General features: G+C 41.0%; 1 non-coding gene across 1 annotated transcript; it reads left to right on the top strand.

The window, feature by feature from the left end:
- The first annotated feature begins 7,985 nt into the window (after nt 1–7,985).
- On the top strand, nt 7,986–8,092 carry LOC147361169 (U6 spliceosomal RNA). Its single transcript, XR_015140066.1, has one exon. It is a non-coding gene; the product is annotated as a U6 spliceosomal RNA (small nuclear RNA).
- Nucleotides 8,093–13,842: the final 5,750 nt, after the last annotated feature.

Raw genomic sequence — 13,842 nt, 5'->3', positions numbered from 1 at the left:
TCCATCCATGGGATTTTCCAGGCAGGAGTACTGGAGTGGGGTGCCATTGCCTTCTCCATATAACAGCTTTACATATACATATATGTGTAGATGTTGTTGTTTAGTCACTCAGTCATGTCTGACTCTTTTGCAACCTCATGGACTATAGCCTGTGAGGTTCCTCTGTCCATTGTATTTCCCAGGCAAGAACATTGGAGTAGGTTGCCATTTCCTTCTCCAGAGGATCTTCTCGACCCAGGGATCAAACCTGCGTCTCCTGCATTGGCAGACGGATTCTTTACCACTGAGTCACCAGGGAAGCCCATGTATAGATATTAAACAGAAATAAATTCAAGACGAATTAAACATTGGAATGCTAAGGTAATGAATGTGTACCAAAATAGGAGATTTTTGGCTCAACTGTCTGCAGACCTATCACAGAGTGTGTGTGTGTGCACATGTGTGTGTTTGTTAAGAATTAACACGCTCCATGTATATAATTTTAAAATAGAAATATAATTGTCATCTTTCCAGACAACAAAAATTGTCACAGTTTTGCAATCCCAAGAGTAAATTACGTTAATTCCCTAACCCCTCCTCCTCAACCTCCCCCTGCTCCTGGCATCACCAATGTACTTTCTGACTCTATGAACTTGGCTATTCTAGGTACCTCGTATAAGTGGAATAAAACTATATTTGTCTGCACCTAATGTGTATTATTATTGGAGAAGGAAATGGCAACCCACTCCAGTGTTCTTGCCTGGAGAATCCCAGGGACAGCGGAGCCTGGTGGCCTGCCGTCTGTGGGGTCGCACAGAGTCAGACACGACTGAAGTGACTTAGCAGCAGCAATGTGTATTATAATGAATTTTAAGGTTATTTTAATCTATCTCCTACAAACAGATTGTACCTTAAATAGTATGTTTTACATTATTTAACTTTCATCACAATAAAAAAATACATTTAAAAAAGTGTAAATCACACTATGGCAATTTGTTTCATGTTTTTCAGATTTTTAAAATGCAAATATCAATTAATATTCATTGACTAAATACATGAGTCAAGATCTTTAATAAGTTATCTTCTTTTCTAATAAAGATTTGTAAAGATTTTTTTAAGGTGGATCATTTTTAAAGTCTTTATTGAATTTGTTATAATATCGCTTCTGTTTTATGTTTTGGTTTTTTGGCCACAAGGCATGTGGGATCTTATCTCCCCAACCAGAGGTCGAACCCACACCCTCTGCACTGGCAGGCAAACTCTTGCACCATGAATTATCTTCTTGAATTATCAAGATTGTTTGAGCTGAATACTGTTTTTCACCCACTTCAGTTCAGTTCAGTTCAGTCGCTCAGTCGTGTCCGACTCTTTGCGACCCCATGAATCGCAGCCTGCCAGGCCTCCCTGTCCATCACCAACTCCCGGAGTTCACTCAGACTCATGTCCATTGAGTCAGTGATGCCATCCAGCCATCTCATCCTCTGTCGTCCCCTTCTCCTCCTGCCCCCAATCCCTCCCAGCATCAGAGTCTTTTCCAATGAGTCAACTCTTTGCATGAGGTGGCCAAAGTACTGAAGTTTCACCCACTTACACCTGAGGAATATGGGGTTTAGGAGATGAACTTGACCGTGATGAGGAATACTAAGTGCCAGAGTATCAGGATGTAGAACTTGAGTCTCTGAAGTCCAGAATGCTCTTACTCTTCCACGAGTCATGAGCTAGGGGAACGCGAGGTTGTGTGAGAATCAATAAACAGACTCTTGCAGAGATATGTTATCACCCCATTTTCAGGCTGATCAAACTGTGTTGGGAGGCATATAGTGAACTGAATACAACCCAGCCTACGTCGAGCCTGAAATACCAGTCACATCTACCAGTGGTCTTAAAATCAGTATAAACACACTTAATTTAGTCTAGCATTAGGGTCCTCAGGAGCGAGGATGAGTGAGAGGGAGGGAGAAGGTTCTGTGAGTGAAGATTTGTGGAGCAGACTCTGGTGCCAGGTGCGTGGTATTTATCACATCATCCAGTTCTGACAACAACGGTGTGAAACCTGCCACCTGGGCTGTGCTTGCCTCCTCTGTGTTCGCCAGAACCCTGGGCTTAGTTTGATCCACAGCGTTTCAAATTCTGGCTCCTGACTCATCTCCCGCACCGGACTAGGAATTTCCTGAAGGTGGATGCTGTATCTTTTTCCTTGTCAAAGAAATCTCCAGATCCCAGCACATTGTCTGTCCCCCATAATGCTACAAAAATGTAAATTAATCACTCGTTGGGTACTGTCCCATTTGGAAAATGGAGTTCAGCTAACCTAGAGGGTTTTAAAAGTTAGAGAAATGAGACGATCATGTACATGAAAGAGCTGGAAAATAACCCAAGATATTTTATAGTCCAATGCTTAATTTTGTGGTGTACAAGCTCTGAGAAGCCATGACTTCAAATGCTGGAAGGATTGTCATGGGCTGAGACTAAACTTGGAAAGACTTACTTCTTTATTCATTTATTCAGTATGTTACAAATGCTTGTGATATATGGTAAACTCATTTGAGTATAAACATTAACATAATCCTCAACCCCAAGGCATGTACATTCTAATGGAAAAACTGGATATAAAATGATCGATAAGATAGTCTTCTAATGTCTAGTTCAGTATAATTGTAATAAAAACATGTTGTTCAGTTGCTCAGTCACGTCCAACTCTGCAACTCCATGGACTGCAGCACGCTAGGTCTCCCTGTTCATTATTTATAAAAAAATAAAAACATTGGGGGCCATTTTCACTTTTCAAAGGCCAATTCTGATTGTTTGTTTTATTTAAAAAACAATTTTTAATACCACTCACATGAGCCTCTGAAGTAATTGAATATGTTTAAGTTTTCCCAGTCTGTTTGAAATTGCATATCTTATACGGATGGCAATGCAGTCCTCCTGGGTCCTAAGATATTAGGACCCAGAGTTTGAACAAATATAACATCATTATCATCAATGACATCATCATATCATCTTCAACAACATCAGTGACATCATAGGGACATCTATCAAGCATTCCCATGTGCCAGATTCTGTGCTGATTTCTTGTTGGCTGAAGGATGATGGGCACACAGTATCAGCCCATTAAGATGGAAATATAAAATATTTACAAGCAGAGAGGACTGAGAACACATCATCTCCTGAAGTCTTAATCTATGGTTTAGATCAGGCATCAGTAGACTGTGTGCTCTGGTCACTGTTTAACAAGGGAAGGAAGGCCTGCCCTGAGTGGGGTCCACAAACTTACTGCTCTGGGCCCCTAAAAGCTATGTGACCACGTGATAGGGTGACAATGGAAGCTCTTCAGCCTGGGGGACCCACTGGAGACGAGCAATTGAATCAGCTCTTCCTCTGCTGAGTTAACTCAACCACCTAGAGCCAGGATTTCTGTCTAAGGACTCCAGTAAGCCTCCAGACCAGCTAATCTCACCCCAGGGCATTGTAGGGATTATCTCATCTCACAGCCTTGTGAGGCATTCTCTATTATTATGTCCATTTTACAGATGGTAAACTGAGACTTAGAGAAACTAAGTTGGTTTACAGTCATCAGCCAGTAACTGACAGGTCAGGACTTGAGTTCAGCTCTCAAGCTCTTTCACTGGCCCTCAGTGATACACTGGCATATAGATTCAGTCTAATAGAGTGCTTCTCCATTTGTATATATTCATATTTTTATTATATCCTACATATTGTACAGTGCCTAGGCAAAGTGTTGAACTCAGGAAAATTACTCTATAACAACTCTAGTGGGCAGGAGAAATAAAGTTAACTAAAGCTCGTGGTTAAGCAGAGAAAATCTGTGTTCTTTGAAGAACTGAGAGCTTAAACATACCTGAAAAAATCCTTAAAGGATCCAACCAATCAGCAACTCACAAGATCACAGAAAAGAGTATTTTCATCACCCATCTTTGAGTAGGCTTTCAACCCATACTTACTGACCGGATGGAATCAAACAAACAGACTTTCATGATTGACACGACATGGAACCTAACTGCAAAACCTATTTGAGGAACAAGTTGATGAAAGAAAACAAAACTAAATGGGGTGATGTGAAGGCACTCTCCCGGTATATGAGCATCTTGGTTTCTGGACTGAAAGGCCCCTGAAGGGAACCTTGTTAAGTGTGGACAACATGCGGGCAAGGGCCAAATGGAATTTCTTTAACTTAATCATTTTGGAAATTGTTTATACAGTTGGTATATGAAATGCTGTGGAAATTGTTTTTGCGTCTTTGCAGGACGGTGACTGCATTCCATCTCCCTATCAATCTCTGTGCATTTTTGATGTGATTGCAACAGAGAGCAAATGTGTAATAACTGCATCACCTCCATCTCTTATTTCAGCATTAAAGGAATATATAAGATGATATTCTTGGAAATGGTATTATTGCAAGATGAAATCCAAAAGTTAAGCTTCAGCGGAGGGGAGAGGAGTGAAGTCAAAGAGTAATGCTGAGCTTGGGTTCCTGAAAAAGGAATTTTCCATGGAAATGCATCCCTCGGAGATTCTTCTGGTGTTCAGGAAGTCAAATTGTCTTATTAAATGGTGCAGAAATGAACAGATTCCAAACAGAGAGAGTAATCTTTGGAGAGTGCACAATAATCTGGCAATATGGAAATTACAAATTATAATATTTTTCCCTTGAGTAAATGAAATATTCAAAAGAACAACTACATAATACAATACAGTCTGTGTAATTCTTTGGTAGCTACAGTTAGCAAGCTATTTTATCATAATTGCATGCTTCTCAGTTGATAATGAATGCACAGAATTAAGTTTAAAATAAACTCATAAAATCTTTTGTAAAGTTACTGTATATAGAACAGGGAGATTTGCCTGGTGCTCCATGACAACCTAGAGGGGTGGGATGGGTGGGAGGTGGGAGGGAGGTTTAAGAAGGAGGGGACATGTGTATACCTATGGCTAATTCATGTTGATGTATTGCAGAAACCAACACAACATTGTAAAGCAATTACCCTCCGATTAAAAATAAATATATTAAAAAATTTTAAAGTTTAGTTTTTACATAAAGCACCATCAGGAAATACCAGAATGCTCTGGCAACCCGTCAAATAAATCTTGAAAAATATCTGTGCATTTTTCTTCTGAACACTGCTTTGTTATGGTAACACTGCCTGCGGGCTATGTCACTTCAGTTGTGTCCGACGCTGAGCAGCCCTATGGACTGTAGCCCCTCCAGGCTCCTCTGTCCATGGGGTTCTCCAGGCAAGAATACTGGAGTGGGTTGCCACGACCTCCTTCAGGGGATCTTCCCGATCCAGGGTTCCAAGCCACTTCTCTTATGTTTCCTGTACTGGCAAGTGGGTTCTTTACCACCAGCGCTACCTGGGAAGCCCCACGGTAATGCTAACTCTTCTTTATATCAGGACATTTTTCTAATCTGCTTTCAGCCTGTTTTTTCTTTTTCCTTTTATTTTAGTTTTTATTTTATATTGGAGTAGAGTCAATTTACAATGTTGGGTTAGTTTCAGGTGTACAGCAAAGTGATTCAGTTGAACATACACATGTGTCTATTTATTTTCAAATTCTTTTCCCATTTATGTGACTACAGAGTAAAGTTCCCTGTCTATACAGTAGGTCCTTATAGATAATCTATTTTTCAATGTACTTGTATATATATGTTAATCCCAAACTCCTAATTTACCTTTCCCCTATAGGACTTCCCTGGTGGCTCAGATGGCAAAGCGTCTGCCTACAATGCAGGAGACCTGGGTTCGATCCCTGGGTCAGGAAGATCCCCTGGAGAAGGAAATGGCAACCCACTCCAGTATTCTTGCCTGGAGAATCCCATGGTTGGAGGAGCCTGGTGGGCTACAATCCGTGGGGTAGCAAAGAGTCGGACGCGACTGAGCGACTTCACTTTCACTTTCCTTTCACATGTGTGTCATATCTTAGAGTCCACAAGTAAATGATGTCTGGTATTTGTCTTTTGCTGTCTGACTTACCTCACTTGGTATGAAAATCTCTAGGTCCATCCATGTTGCTGCAAATGCAATTATTTCATTCTTTTTATGGCTGAATAATAGCCCATTGTTTACATATATACTATATCTTTATCCGTTCATCTGTCAGTGGGCATTTAGGTTTCTTCATGTCTTTTCAGCCTATTCTGATACATAGCACTCTTGGTCCTAAAGAAATGGGAAACTTTAATCCTGCCAGAAATAGTTTTATAATCTTGATACGATCTTAATAAGATTATCTCCTCATGCTCTTCTGTGGAATATGATATGGAAATCTGATACTGGTGGGGGCGATAATATTCATTCATTTTATTCATCAAGGCTTTGAGGAGTGTTCTCTGCTTGAAGACCAGGAGCTCCTCTCATGCGGGATACAGTGAGCACAGAGACTTGCCTTGCAGCTGCTAATTTCACCTTCACTGTTACTGCTTCCTGCCACACACCACATGTGTTCTTTTTTCTCTGCATCTCCAGTAAGTATCAAGACTATATTATCTTATTGGTGCTCCATCAGTCCTTGCCCACTTTGGGGGTTGATATAAGAGCCCCTAAATCCCTGTGTTATTTTTTAACCATCCACAGAAGGGATGACACATTTCCAGTCTTCTCTGACCTAAGGAGCAAACTCTTACCTGCTGTAGCCCAGAATTGCTCAGCAAGAACATGGCTCTGGCATCCTTATTTCCCCAGTTCGAAGTCTTTGAGGCAACTTAAATGGAGAGACCCAGCACAGCTCATTCACTACCCCTGCCATTTTAATTGGATGTTCTTTGACTTAATTTTGTCTCGATGAGAATAAAGCATCGAGAAGCTCTCCCATAAACATGGAGTTGCCTCTGACAGCTTCTGGGAAGGAGCCCCAGGGGGCAGCGTGGTGATTTACTATACTAACAGCACTGCAGAACAGCTTTGGCACCAGACGTTTCGAGGGCTTAATTACTGCCTTTAAAATTTAAGCCAGAGTTAGGCACTGAATACTACCCAGCAGAGGAGGAAAAAAAGGCATAATTACAAAGCAAACAAAAGACTTGCAAGATAAAGTTGGTGTTATTCTTTGTTGTAGGTCCTGTGGCAACACCAACCTAAACATCTCATCTTTCTTTCTATGGTTAATTTTTCCATTCCTTGTATGACTTTTATTATCTATACAAAGAGAACTGGCCCCTTTGAATCGAACTGAAGTATTCTATCCACAGGTATTATCAGACTTTTACCCACTCCTTAAAAAAATCAGAATTTTTCTGCTCCTTTCAGACAGTCTCTGGCCCAAGATACAAAAATTCCAGTAGTCTCAAAATGTTCATATACTTTATTTTTATAAAATACTTTAATCTTATTATGTGTCATAAATACATTTTAAAACAATCCTGTAATCAACTTATGGAAAATAAGTTGATTATTTCAAGTTATTATTTCATTCAACTTACGGAAAACATTCATCACATAATTGGCAAAGCCATTCCACATTGTGAAATCAGTCAGGCAGATCAAAGTATTTGAATTCTTTTCAAGTCATAAATGTGTTCTTGCATGTGTGTGTGTACTAAGCTGCTTCAGTCATGTCAGACTCTTTGCAACCCTAAGGACGGTAACCTGCCTGTAATCTGTCCATGGGATCCTCCAGACAAGAACGCTGGAGTGGGTTGCCATGCCCTCCTTCAGGGGATCTTCCTGACCCAGGGATCGAACCCATGTCTCTTACATTGGCAGGTTGGTTCTTTACCACTAGTACCGCCTGGGAAATCCATAAATATGTTCATATACTTTTAATTCTGTGAACCACCCATACCCCCTTTTCTCCCATTGAACTGTTGAAGATATGCTATATTTTTAGGGCCATTCAGAGTTCCAAAGACAAAACACAGAAACAAACCCACCAATAACGCTGTCTTGCTAGCTATTGTAAGAAGAACAGTTTAAGAGAGAAAGATTTTCTATAAGTGGAAGGACCTTCTTCAAAATGGGAAATCACTTTTCATTAAGAAGGTGATGGTGTTCGCTTTGGCAGCACATATACTAAAATTGGAATGATACAGAAAAGATTAGCATGGCTCCTGTGCAAGGATGACATGCAAATTCATGAAGCGTTCCAGATTTTTGGAGCAAAATAGAAAGCCCAGAGATAAATCCATGCACCTATGGACAACTTATCTTTGATAAAGGAGGCAAGAATATACGATGGAGAAAAGACAATCTCTTTAACAAGTGGTGCTGCGAAAATTGGTCAACCACTTGTAAAAGAATGAAACTAGAACACTTTCTAACTCCATACACAAAAATAAACTCAAAATGGATTAAAGATCTAAATGTAAGACCAGAAACTATAAAACTCCTAGAAGAAAACATAGGCAAAACACTCTCGGACATAAATCACAGCAAGATCCTCTATGACCCATCTCCCAGAGTAATGGAAATAAAAACAAAAATAAACAAATGAAACCTAATAAACTTAAAAGCTTTTGCACAACGGAGGAAACTATAAGCAAGGTGAAAAGACAGCCTTCAGAATGGAGAAAATACTAGCAAACAAAGCAACTGACAAAGAATTCATCTCAAAAATACACAAGCAGCTCATGCAGCTCAATTCCAGAAAAATAAATGACCCAATCAAAAAATGGGCCAAAGAACTAAACAGACATTTGGCTAAGAAACACATGAAAAGATGCTCAGCATCACTCATTATCAGAGAAATGCAAATCAAAACCACAATGAGGTACCATTTCACATCAATCAGAATGGCTGCCATCAAAAAGTCTACAAGCAATAAATCCTGGAGAGGGTGTGGAGAAAAGGGAACCCTCTTAACACTGTTGGTGGGAATGCAAGCTAGTATAGTCACTATGGAGAAAAGTGTGGAGATTCCTTAAAAAACTAGAAATAGAACTGCCATATGACCCACTGCTGGGCATACACACTGAGGAAACCAGAATTGAAAGAGACATGTGTACCCCAATGTTCATCGCAGCACTGTTTATAATAGCCAGGACATGGAAGCAACCTGGATGTCCATCGGCAGACAAATGGATAAGAAAGCTGTGGTGCATATACACAATGGAATATTATTCAACTATTAAAAAGAATGCATTTGAATCAGTTCTAATGAGGTGGATGAAACTGGAGCCTATTATACAGAGTGAAGTAAGTTAGAAAGAAAAACACCAATACGGTATATTAACGCATATATATGGAATTTAGAAAGATGGTAACAATGACCCTATATGTGAGACAGCAAAAGAGACACAGATGTAAAGAACAGAGTTTTGGACTCTGTGGGAGAAGGCAAGGGTGGGATGATTTGAGAGAATAGCACTGAAACATGTGTATTATCATCTGCGAAATACATCGCCAGTCCAGGTTCGATGCATGAGACAGGGTGCTCAGGCCTGGTGCACTGGGATGACCCTGAGGGGTGGGATGAGAAGGGAGGTGGCAGGTGGGGTTCAGGATGGGGAACACATGTAAACCCATAGCTGATTCATGTCAATTTATGGCAAAATCCACTACAATATTGTAATTAGCCTCCAATTAAAATAAATTAATTAAAAAATAATAAAATAAATCAATTAAAAAAAAATGAAGGCGATGGATAAGACCTCCTCAAGTTCTTCATTTCACTGGGAAAGGATGCCTCTCATGTTCCGTGCTGTGCTCTGCTGATGGTGCTTTAGAGGCTTTGAGTCTGAGGGCGATATTCTAAACACTGGTGCCAAAGACACAGGCACTGATAGGCCGTGTCTTTGGGAAAGAGGTGGAAAACCTAAGTGAATGTGAGCTGAATTTCAAAGATGTCTAGGAATTCTAAAATCAATTTTGGGCAGACAGATGAAACATATCCAGTCATCTCTGGTGTTCGGGAGCTAAGAGCTCTGTGGAAGAGAAGCCACAGGAGGAAGTTTCGGCTTCCCCCGCCTGACCTGCCACACCCCATCCGCCTGAACTCTTAGCTCCTGCGATGTCCTCTAGCACTGTTGAAGCTGCTCATTATTTGACGTCGTTGCCCCGTCTTTTCTCTGCCTAGCTATCAGATAACAGCTCGAAGGTCATCTCTGCCCACCCACTCCAGGTTAGATTTCACTGACTTCTCCCAGCTGGCCCCAGAGGCCCCCGACTCTGTTTCTTTGGTCCTTCATTAATCTCCCTTGTCACCCTGCAATCTCTCTTCAGCTTCCCTCCCAAGGAGAGTGGATTCTAGAGATCCTGAAAGCTGTCTGGATTTCTGTAGCCACACAGCTTAGCACACGTAGGTGTTCAGCAAATATTTGCTGACAAAAAGAACTCCCCGTCACGGAAACTCATTTACTGTTGACCTAGTTTCACGGGCCACTCTTCCACACGGTAATACCAGCTTTCTGGTGTTACAGATATAAGCCTGTCAGAAAACTTGCAGGTCATTTTAAAGTCTGTGTCTGCATACATAGAAAACAAACATATGGATACCTAGACGAAAGCGGGGGTGGGAGGAATTGGGAGATTGGTAGTGACACACACACAGCATCAGTGCTGTGTATACAGTTGGTGGGAACTTACCGTACAACACAGAGAACTCTACTCAGTGCTCTGCGGTGACCTGAATGGGAGGGAAATCCAAAAGAGAGGGGGTATGTGTGTATGCATGGTATACGTTATATGTGTAATGATTCATTTTATCATGCAGTAGAAGCTAACACAATGCTGTAAAGCAACTATACTCCAATAAAAATTAATTAATAATAAGTAAATAAAAATAAACTTCAAAAAATAAATTGCTAATCCCAGTCAGCTAAATCATAAGAATAAAGCATATTTTCTCCATAAAGAAAAAAAAATTAAGTCTGTGTCTAGTGATGAATGAATGGGGACCTGAAATAAGTCTCTCTTCCCAGAAGATAGCTCAGTTGGTAAAGAATCTGCCTGCAATGCAGGAAACCCCGGTTTGATTCCTGGGTTGGAAAGATCCACTGGAGAAGGGATCGGCAACCCACTCCAGTATTCTTGGGCTTCCCTTCTGGCTCAGCTGGTAAAGAATCCGCCTGCAATGTGGGAGACCTGGGATTGATCGCTGGATTTGGAAGATTGCCCTGAAGAAGGGAAAGGCTCCTCACTCCAGTATTCTGGCCTGGAGAATTCCATGGACTGTATAGTCCGAACAGGACTGAGTGACTTTCACTTCACCAGGAAGATAAAATAAGGAGAAATTGGGTGTGACTAGAGAAGACCATCTCCACTCCTAGTTATGTTAGCATGACATGAAACAGATAATAGTGAAATAATAATGTGGTTGGAAAAGTCGCTGCTGAGGCAGGACCATCACTGAGCAGGGCTTTGAAAAAGGAGAAGAAATGCACTTAGCAGAACGGATGGGGCTGTGTCACCAGCCTCCTCATCAGATTGAATGTCTGAGTCGCATAGCTCTTCGTGGGTTGGGGTCCTTTCTCCCACCAAGTTCTCTGATCCCTGGAGCCGGGATTTGTGTCAAACTTGCCAGGAGCCAGAAATAGTTCAGTGAGATTGTGAAACAGAAGAGTGGATTTTCAAACATAAATAGCAGCGGATGGAATTCACTTTCCATCATGTGTGTGATAGAGGAGAATGCAATGAAATAGTTTTTCTAAATTCTTGGTATAATTTTTGTTGTTAGTTCATAGGTTTAGATCACGCACGCCTATGTTTCTGGCCAATCAGAAAGCACCGCGGTGAAGGTAACAGGACACAGGTGAGCCCCCATTGGGCCAGTATCTTGGTGCCATCACTACCGGCTGACCTTGAGAATGACACATCACCTCTCTGGACTTTCGTTCTCACACTTGTAGAATGAAGAGCTTCATCTGAATGATATCTTACCAGCTCTAAAATCCTTAAAGACAAGGTTTCTCCTTAATAGTGTTTTTAGGGCATTTGTGCCTTACCCTCTAAGAATCATTTCATATATTGTGAAAGTGTAGGTGGTTAATAAACAATAAGTTGTGTTCATTCTCAGCTGCTCAGTTGTGTCTGACTCTTTTGCGACCCCATGGACTGTGTAGCTCACCAGGCTCCCCTGTCCCTGGAATGTCCCAGGCAAGAATACTGGAGTGGGTTGCCATTTCCTCCTCCAGGGGATCTTCCCAACCCAGGGACTGAACCGCCTTCTGCGTCTCCTGCATTGGCAGGAGGGTTCTTTACCACTGCAACACCTGGGAAGCCCCAGATAGTAAGTTACTGACTTCTTTTAAAATGATTTTTTTTTTTTTTTGATGCGGACCATTTTTAAAGTCTTTATTGCTTCTGTTTTATGTTTCAGGTTTTTGACCGTGAGGCATGTGGAATCTTAGCTCCCTGACTAGGGATGGAACCCCACACCCGGTGCATTGGAAGGCAAAGTCTTAACCACTCGACTGCCAGGGAAGTCCCAAGTTGCTGACTTTTAATTCTGAGCTTTAGGAAGTGATGTTTCTGTCCTAGATATAATTGCATGCAATCTGTTTGCTAAAGAAACAAAGGAAGGAGGTAAGCTTTGTATGAAGTACACCAGATGTTCATTGTGCTACGTTCTTTGTGACTCTAAAGACACGAATAGTTCAGCTCACTGAATAAATCTCTACTCTGAGCAAACTCTTCAGTAGGGAATTTTCAGGAAGTGCAGACTCTAGGGCCCTGGAACCACTCCCTCCACTGCAAGCAAAATACTCTTGATTCACAAATGGTTCCCACTTCCCAGGGCTCTGTGTTTCTGGCAATCAGTTAAAAAATGAATTGTGTAAATACTGTGGTTTTGCTGCGTCTTTTATACATTTGAACATACATGTGACCACAGATTGGAAATCATTGATTGGGTGGGCACCATCAGTAAGCAGCCTAGAGAATTATTTATCAATATCAGAGTGAATGAGCAGTAAAAAGCAGGGGCTTTTATAGATGAGCAAATGGATTTTAAAAAGAGACTTGTGTTTTATTGTAAAGTGAATGGATAGTGTCAGGAAAGGGTTAGAATTTCTGACCATCTGATCAGAACTTCAGCCCTAAACATAACCTCCTCCCAACCCCGTCAGACCAGGACTAGGGTCTCTGAGTCCCTGTGCAGAACTGAAAAGCTCTCTGCCCACATCCTGGGCTGCACTGGAGGAATTCTAGTTTAGTGGAAAAAGCAAATGATTGGAAATAGGCTTCAACAAACTTTCATTGTTCTATGGGTAAACAGAGATAATCGGTCTTCAAAGGTGTTTTTTGCCAGCCAGGAGCTCAATTATAGTGTGGTTGTAATGCCAGAAGTCTGTGCCCTGCACCTACATATTATTCTCTGCACAGATCTTTAACTTTCACAGCTATTCATTAGTTCAAGAGACCTTTGCTTTATATGAATCATGGTTTAGTGGGTACAGAGAAAGGTATTCATTCTACACAGCTGCTACTTTATTGCAACCCTTCCACTCTTCTTTTAAATTACACTCTGACCTTTGGAAAATGGGATGAAAATTTCAAAAGTTTATTGGAGATTCTCTGAAAAGCTGTTACCCTGTTTTTGCTTCTTGATTTATAAGGTGTTCTTATTCTAAAATGTAGATACTCACACTTTAAAAGGAGATTAGCTATAAATAAACAGCATGCATGATACCTTCCAGGGAAAGGATGATAAAAACATCTGTGCTGGATGAGGGAAGCTGACAAAAATCATGACAGAGTGTAGGGTATAAATGTGATGCCCAGAGAATGGGCAAGATCACTGTTCACTGGGGTTCTGGGAGGGTGGAGGGAGGTGGTGCATGGGAGCTTTCAGAGGACAAGGGCAAATACTAAATGAGGGTTTAAGGAACTCATTAGCATGTGGGAAGAAAAATTTTAATGCTGTTTATACCAAAAAGAAATGAAGGAAATTCACCTTTCCATAATGTTT

Source organism: Bos grunniens, chromosome 13, assembly GCF_055505025.1.
Source record: "Bos grunniens cultivar Pamir isolate PY7600 chromosome 13, Bosgru_T2T1.0, whole genome shotgun sequence".
Classification (NCBI taxonomy): Eukaryota; Metazoa; Chordata; class Mammalia; order Artiodactyla; family Bovidae; genus Bos; species Bos grunniens.
The sequence above is the reverse complement of the archived record's forward strand: the minus strand, read 5'-3'. Positions and strand labels throughout refer to the sequence as shown.